This window comes from Microtus pennsylvanicus, chromosome 7 (assembly GCF_037038515.1).
Source record: "Microtus pennsylvanicus isolate mMicPen1 chromosome 7, mMicPen1.hap1, whole genome shotgun sequence".
NCBI lineage: Eukaryota > Metazoa > Chordata > Mammalia > Rodentia > Cricetidae > Microtus > Microtus pennsylvanicus.
In genome coordinates this window covers 59,203,052-59,210,995 of record NC_134585.1, presented here as the reverse complement: position 1 = coordinate 59,210,995, position 7,944 = coordinate 59,203,052, and positions in this window count along the sequence as shown.

The following is a 7,944-nucleotide window of genomic DNA, read 5'->3' as shown; positions in this document are numbered from 1 at the left end:
AACCCAAAATACAAGCAACCCAAGAGTCCATTGTCAGATGAATAGATAAATAAAAGTTTGTCTGTACAAAAATAATGCTATTATTTACAACAAGGAACTAACTTTTGCTACATATTGTAACATGAATGAAACTAGATAACATTACGCTAAGTGAAACAAGCCAGGTGCAAAGGATAGGTGCCTTTTGAGTCTATTTTCACGACACATCTACAGTGTGTAAATCTGTCGAAACAAGCAAGAATGCTAGAGAAAATGTTGGAGTGGAAAGTCATTTTTCAAAGTGGGTTTCTTTTAGAGCTAGTGAAAAAGGCAGACATGAACAATATCCTCTCTCTGGCTAGACAGTACTGTAAACATCAGTACTGCCACACAATAATGTAACACTAGCTGAAGTGGAAGGCTTTAATTACCTCAAATAACATACTTTATTCAATTGATTTTATTTTTAGGCAAGGAGTATTTAGCCCTGGCTGCCTTGGAACTCACTATGTAGACCAGGCTACAGAAATCCACCTGCCTCTGCCTCCCAAACGCCGGGACTAAAGGCATGTGCCACCACATTCAGCATAATTGATTCATTTTTTAAGTTTTTATTTACTGTGCATATGTTAGCACAAGTGTATGTGCCAAAGCATACATGTAGAGATCAGAGGACAACGTTCAAGAGTCAATTCTCTCCTTCCACCTTGTAAGTCCTGAGAACCAAATCCAAGTTAAGAGACTTGGTGGCAAGTACCAATGGGTCCTCACTGAGAATCTCGCCAGCCCTAAATTCATATTTTTTAAAATCCATGAAAATCAACTACTTCATTTACTGTGTTCTACAAACTCTCCTAGTCTGATGTTAAGAAATTTAAAGCTCCTTAAGGTAGGGACACAGTGGATTACTAGCCTGTCAGAGACAAAACAGAGATGGCATCTTAGCTATTGCAATATGTGGCATTACATGCCGGGGCACCCAGGAGGCCACACCGTGTGCAGAACTAGGGTTTACTTGCTGCTGATTAGAAGAAAATGTATTAAAGAACATATATGTTCTATTTCTCGAAAGGCAGGCTTCCTTTCTTGCCTGATTTAATTAAGCATCTCTTTAAGGTAGTCCTATTAGATGAAGATTTATTAGGATGGAGATTCATTTTAAAAAAGAAAATAAACACAGAAGGTAATGTGATCTCTGAAGAAAAAAATCAATTTAACTTGTCACTGTTCTGAATTGTTTTAAAGGAAAGCTCCATGAATTCTGGCTTTCTCATTTTCTATATAGGAACCAGGTCATTTTAATACAAATTATTTCGATACTAACAATAGATTCCAGTAAACTTTTGGAACATGAAACACAGGTAAAAGTGTTTTGAATAGCCAGTCTTTCTTCATACTGAGTAGATACTTGAACATGCAAAAAAGTGTTTTTAGGAGCCCATTAGAAATTCAGATGCAAAACTTCCTTTTATTTGATCGTGTAAAAGTGGATTAATATGGATAATACGAACAGAGAAAGATAAAAATAAATCATGTTGGATATTCAATAATCCATTACTCAAAGATAAAAGTTTTCTAATAGCCATTTAAAAGAAATCAAAGAATATATAAATTTTAATTTAGCATAACATTGCATCACATCTTAGCTTCTGGGAGTCTTCTGAAGCATCTAGCAGCAGAGGGATAGTTGGTCATCTACTTAGTATTTGAAACTACCAAAAGTAAAGATAATTGTAGAGTACAGCCTTAAAAATCTTAAATAAAAAATTTTTCTCACAGTGAAAACTCTTATGGAGAAAAATTGGGTTGCACACTACTGAATAAAACTGAGGTTAACAAAACCAATTATTTTTATTAGGAAAATAAATTTCTCTATGATAATTCAGATAAAAGTGGTAAATGGAAAACTCCTTTATAAAAGGAAGGGAGTTCGATATATCAGCAATTTATCCAAAACAAGGATAATAAGAAATGATATGTGAAATATAAGCAGATATAAATCTAGAAACTGGTATGTTTGGCTTTGATAAAGAAACTTCAGAGGAAAGAAATTCAAATCTTAAATAAAAACTTTTTAATGAAAGGAGAGAGTGACGAAGGAAAAGTGGGAAACAGGTGTTTCTGGTGCAGCCTCATCACAGAAAGTCAACCCGAGAAGCTGTCCATATGCAAAATATATGCACATGACCCGAGGCATCCCAGTGTGCAATCATGAGACCAGAGCGAGCACAAAAATGGGGAAAGATGTACAGAAGAAGGTAGACAGGGGATGAGAAGATGACTTCAAGGTTAAAGTGCTTGCCTAAACACCTGGGTACCAGAGTCTGGATCCCCAGAACCCTTGTTATATTCAAATGTTAGTTAGGCATGGCAGCCCACCAATAATTATAGTCCCAAGAAGACAGAGAAGTAGGCTGCCCAAAGTAAGATGGCTGTTAAGACTACCCATATCAGTGGGTTCTTGATATGACTGAGAGCCATTGTAGATGGTTCCAGAGTCAAACTCCAGTCTCTACATGCATGCGCACCCACACATGTAACAAGGGCGCCCAAAGAAAATCACACAGAGATCTCCATAAGTTATAAAACTGATTGGCCCATTAGCTCAGTCTTCTTATTAGCTCTTGTAGCTTATATTAACCCATTATTCTTATCTATGTTAGCCACATGGCTTGGTATCTTTCACAGCCGGGTAGATTATACCTTGTCTCTTCCGTGGTCTGGGCAGGACTGGAGGAATGGGCTTCCTTCTTCCTAGAATTTTCCTGTCCTCATCGCCCCACCTCTACTTCCTGTCTGGTTGACCTGCTTATACTTACTGTTTGACCAATCAGCATTTATTTAAAACATGATTGACAGAATACCTACAATCCTCCCGCACCACGCACATGTTCTTACACATACATACATGCACCACACACACAAATGGAAAAAAGGGACAGTTTAGCATTAAGCATGACACCTTTTCTTCAAGGCTACTATGTTAGCAAAGAGGAGAGAATACCAGATTTCATTGCAAACTCAGCACCAGGTCTTCACCAGTGGATTCCGACACCCTGCAAAAGCCTGCAGCTCCAAACATTAAATCCACCCCAATACTAGGCCAGCTCCTATAGGTCCAGGCTCTAGGCTCCAAGATTGGTATAGATTTGGTTCCCTGGCTTGCTCCATTAGAATACTTGAGACAAGCTAATTAATAATGAACTGTACTTATTTTCGTAGTGATAGAGTCTGAGAATTCTATAAGTGCACCATCTTCTAGTGTCTGGTTTTTCTTACTATAGTCTCCAGAAGGAACCACAATCCTCAGGTGGTAGGACAAAAGGGATACATGTCTCCTGCAAAGTCTTTTCATGGTGACACTAGTCCTTTCATGAGGACAGGGTACTTAATGACCTATCTGAAAATAATGTCGCCCTGGGGATTATACTTCTAAAGTATCAAAAATCAGTAGGATTCATAAATCACATTAACAGAATAAAGGATGAAAATATGATTAACTCAATAGATATAGCAAACAGATCATTAGAATTCAATATCCTTTCATGATTACAACAAAAATCTCTCAGAAAATTAGATACAGAAAGAATGTACTTCAGAGTTGATGAGCTAGCTCTGAAGGGAAAGCATGACAACCAGATTTTGCCCTACAGCCTTATGGTGGGAGGAAAGAACTAGTTTCTGAAAGTTGTCTTCTGATCATCTCACACATTACAAACAGACAAAACAAACCCTCTTCATTATAACAACCATGATTCATAAGACTACATCCATCATCTCACTTATGAGAAAAGATGAAAGCTTTTCTTTGAAATTATAAGCAAGGCAAGATGTCCACTTGATGCTATGAATATGTTTTATTATCATTGGTTATTAAAGAAGCTGTTTACACCAATGGCTTAGTAGAGTAAAGCCAGGAGGGAAATCCGGACAGAGATATAGAAAGAGGGGGAGTCAGGGAGACACCAGGTAGTTGCCAAAGGAAGAAAGTTGTGAGCTACCAGCCAGAAACTTACCAGTAGTCCACAGCCATGTGGTGATTCATAAATTAATAGAAATGGGTTAATTAAAGATGTAAGAGTTAGCTAGAAATATTCTTAAGCTATTGGCCAAGGAGTATTGTATTTAATATAGTTCCTGTGCTATTATTTGGGTTTGAATGGCTGGGAAACAAATGAGCAGTCCCCAACTCTACAAAAAGGCATGCCAATGTGGGCCAGCTACAGCCACATAAAACCTGAGAGAACTTGGAAATGAATTCTAGACACACAAAAAAATCTGAGTTAAGTATGGCTTCATGGTAGCAGCATTTTCTTGTGTGGGTTCTTTTCTAGAAGCAAGCAGAGGCACTATTTCTTTAAGAGAAGGCTTCCTGACTCAGTGGCTCTTTTAAGAAGGCTTCCTGATTCATGATAGTTGCACAAACAGCTCTGGCTCTTTCAGGAGGATGAACACTCGAATGGGGTTTGTGGGCAGCATGCTGAAAGTTACTTGGTGGCAGCATAGGCCAACTGCTTCCCAGAGTTGTAGTATTGAAGACGACTCCCACCTGGTGGTCCCAGGTGGCAGTAAACATACCTCCACAATATTGAAAGGCCGAGAAAGGTGGAACCAGCATCCAGGGCCGCTGTTACCAAACTTCTTATTATTTTAAAAGTGCTCCTGATCAGAACATGATTACAGATAAGCAATGAAGACAGGTTTAGACAGAAATAAATATCTAAATGGGTCACAGTGCATTTTTTAAAAATGCATAGGCTTGGAAGAGAGAGAAAAGGGAGTATAGACAGTTATTTAAAAAAAGTAAAGCCTTTAAAGAGACAGTAAAAGTAATATAAAGAGTATAGACAGTCATAGATTAAAAGAATAAAGAAAAATAAACCACATAAAGATGAAAAATACAGAGAGTCTGGATTATGTTTATTATTGTGTTTTCTTTTAATTTTTTGACTGCGGCTAGACATTTGATTCTGGGACTGTTAAGCTAAACCAGCATATATATTTTAAAGGTGTTTTGACTTCAAAATTTGAGTCTAAGGATATGTTACTTTGAAAAAGAGGTTCTGCTTTTGTTTATACAGAGGATGGGAACCTGTGGATTCCTTCTAGGCTAATGTGGTTTGATGAAACAAGAATCCCCCCCCCAAAAGGTCTCCATGAACCATAAAAATACTTTGCCCAACAAACAGTAGGAAGCAATTTAGAGAAAACAATGCCCAAATTCCCAAGATTATTGTTTATAAATGTTTGCTTTCATTTAAAGAGGGATATAATATAGAAATAAATACTATACATTGTTATGAATTTCAGTTTATTGATACAATTTTAAGGTCAATTTTGTTATAAGCATATTTCTACTCTGTTTAAGGTATTGTGTATTTATGCTGCTCATTTTAAAATGTAACATAATTAAGAAATACAGAATAATCATCTATAATGTAATCATGTCAGTAAGGTTTTCTAGATATACAGAGATATATTTCAGTTAGATAGATAACCTTCAACACTTCAAAGAACTACAGAATACGGCATTTAAAATGTTTTTAAGAGCTTCAACTTTTCTAGACAGTGAAACATGTCTGCTTCTGGAAGTACCAATTACTTCAGAGAGGTGACCGGCATTGAACAAACTTGTTATGGAATTTGCCTTCAATGTGACAAGGTCAACCACTTGGGCAAGAAACCGCTCTTGCCTGAACTGCTTGATGGCATGATGTATGAACTGGACGTTCAGGACCCACAGAAAAAACAATTGCTGAACTTGCCAAAAGAGGTGAGGCAGTCCTTCAGGGTTCCTGTTTCATGAAAGAATCTGCCAGACATTCTGCAGGACACAGAAGAAAGTTACTGACCCAGTGCCAATATAGGTGGGACAGCCTTTCAAATTTTCTGCTTCATGGAAAATCAGTCTGCCTGATACCATGGGCCTGTAGGCTGAAGATTAATGCCCCAATCTTACAAAAGAAATTTGGGTGACTGTCCAGGCAATAAGAAGTCTCTGTCAATTCTACAACTTTGGAAGTTGCTTACAGTGCACTTCCTGTTTACTTAGGTAATATTATATCCCTCTGGGGTCTTTGAAGAGTTGAAAACAGATAGTTATAATTGTAGTTATCCTTAGTTATGATAAAAGATAAAGTAGATATAAATACTGTAACTGTAATTCTTGCTTAATACCTGTTTTGTTATATGTAATTTTGCTATGTTAAAGTTAAAACCTTTCTTTTTATTTAGACAGAAAAGGGGAGATGATTTGGGCTTCCCCTCTGTATGCTATGAATATGTTTTATTGCCACTGGTGAAACCCTGTCTCGAAAAATCAAAAAAAAAAAAAAGAAGCTGTTTTGGCCAATGGCTTAGTAGAGGAATGCCAGGTGGAAAATCTGAACAGAGATAAACAGAGAAGTACATGGAGTCAGGGAAATACCATCTAGCTGCCAAAGGAGAAAGCTGCCAGCCTCCAGCCAGAACCTTACTGATAGGCCACAGCTTCATGGTGATTCATAGATTAATAGAAATGGGTTAATCTAAGATGTAAGAGTTAACTAGAAATATACCTAAGCTATTGGCTAAGCAGTGCTGTAATTAATATAGTTTCTGGGCTATTATTCGGGTGGGCAGCTAGGAAATGAACGAGCAGTCTCTGACTACACCCACTCTTTATCCATAATAGGGAGTGGTAGCCAAAGCAATTAAAGAAGAAATTAAACAAAAGGCACACAAATAGAAAAGAAATATATATATATATATATATATATATATATATATATATATATATATATTAAGACCTTCTGTTAGAAAACTCTAAAGAAAACACACACACACATACACAAATTGTAAATCTTTAAAAAATAACCTGCACCAATTTGTCTTCTCAGACCTCATATTCAGAAACAAATCAAGAAGTTGATTGATGGTTAGTTGCCCATACCTTCTCTTTGCCAGGTGTCCAGTTTTTCAGTAGAGAAATAGATTGCATCAGTGTGGATTCTTTTGGTTACAAGTGACAGAAACTCAGTTTAAACCAGTTTGAACCAAAATTAAGTCTTAGGCCCATGAATGTAGTTCAGTGGTAGAGTGCTTATTCAGAGTGGGTGAGGTCCTGGGTTGTTTCCTTCTTCCTCTTCCTCCTCCTCTTCTTGTTCTTCTCCTACCTTCTTCTGTGTATTCTTCTAGTTATGTTTTATGGTTAAATCCTTAATTCAATTCAAGTTGAATTTGTTCTTCATGTGAGATAAGGGCCCAACATTATTTTCCACATGTACATATCCACTTCTCCCAACACCATTTATTGAAAACTATGTCTTTCGCTATTGTGTGTTCTTGACTCCTTTATTAAATGGTAATTTAAATGTAAATGCATGAGTTTGTTTTGGGGATTTCCAGATTATTCTCTCAGTCTAAATACCTGGTTGTATGCTAGCAGCAAGGCACCAGGTTGCTTTGTATTATTTTATTTTTATAGTATATTTTGAAATGAAGTAGTACGGTTTCCTCCAGCTTTATTCTTCTTTAGTCATCTATGATCTTGAGTGGTTCTATTTAAGTCTAACACTTAGTTTTCTAGTCCTATGAAGACTTATACTGAAATCATTAAGAGGTATTGCACTGGATATGTGGATTACTTTGGGGGATATATTTGTTTCAACAATGTTAACTCTTTCAAAACATAAAATTGTGTTAGTTACTACTATCTTAGTGTTTCTATTGCTATGAAAAGACACCATGACCATGGCAACATTTTATTTGTGTTGGCTTCTAGTTTCAGAGGTTAAGACGATTATTGTCATAGCAGGAATCTTGGTGGTATACAGGCAGACATGGTGCTGGAGATGTAGCTGAGAGTTCTACATCTAAACTGGCAGGCAGCAGGAAATGAATGCCATATTGAGGATCTGAGACCTCAAAACTCACCCCTTAGTAAAAGACCTCCTCCCACAAAGCCACACCTACTCTAACAATGTC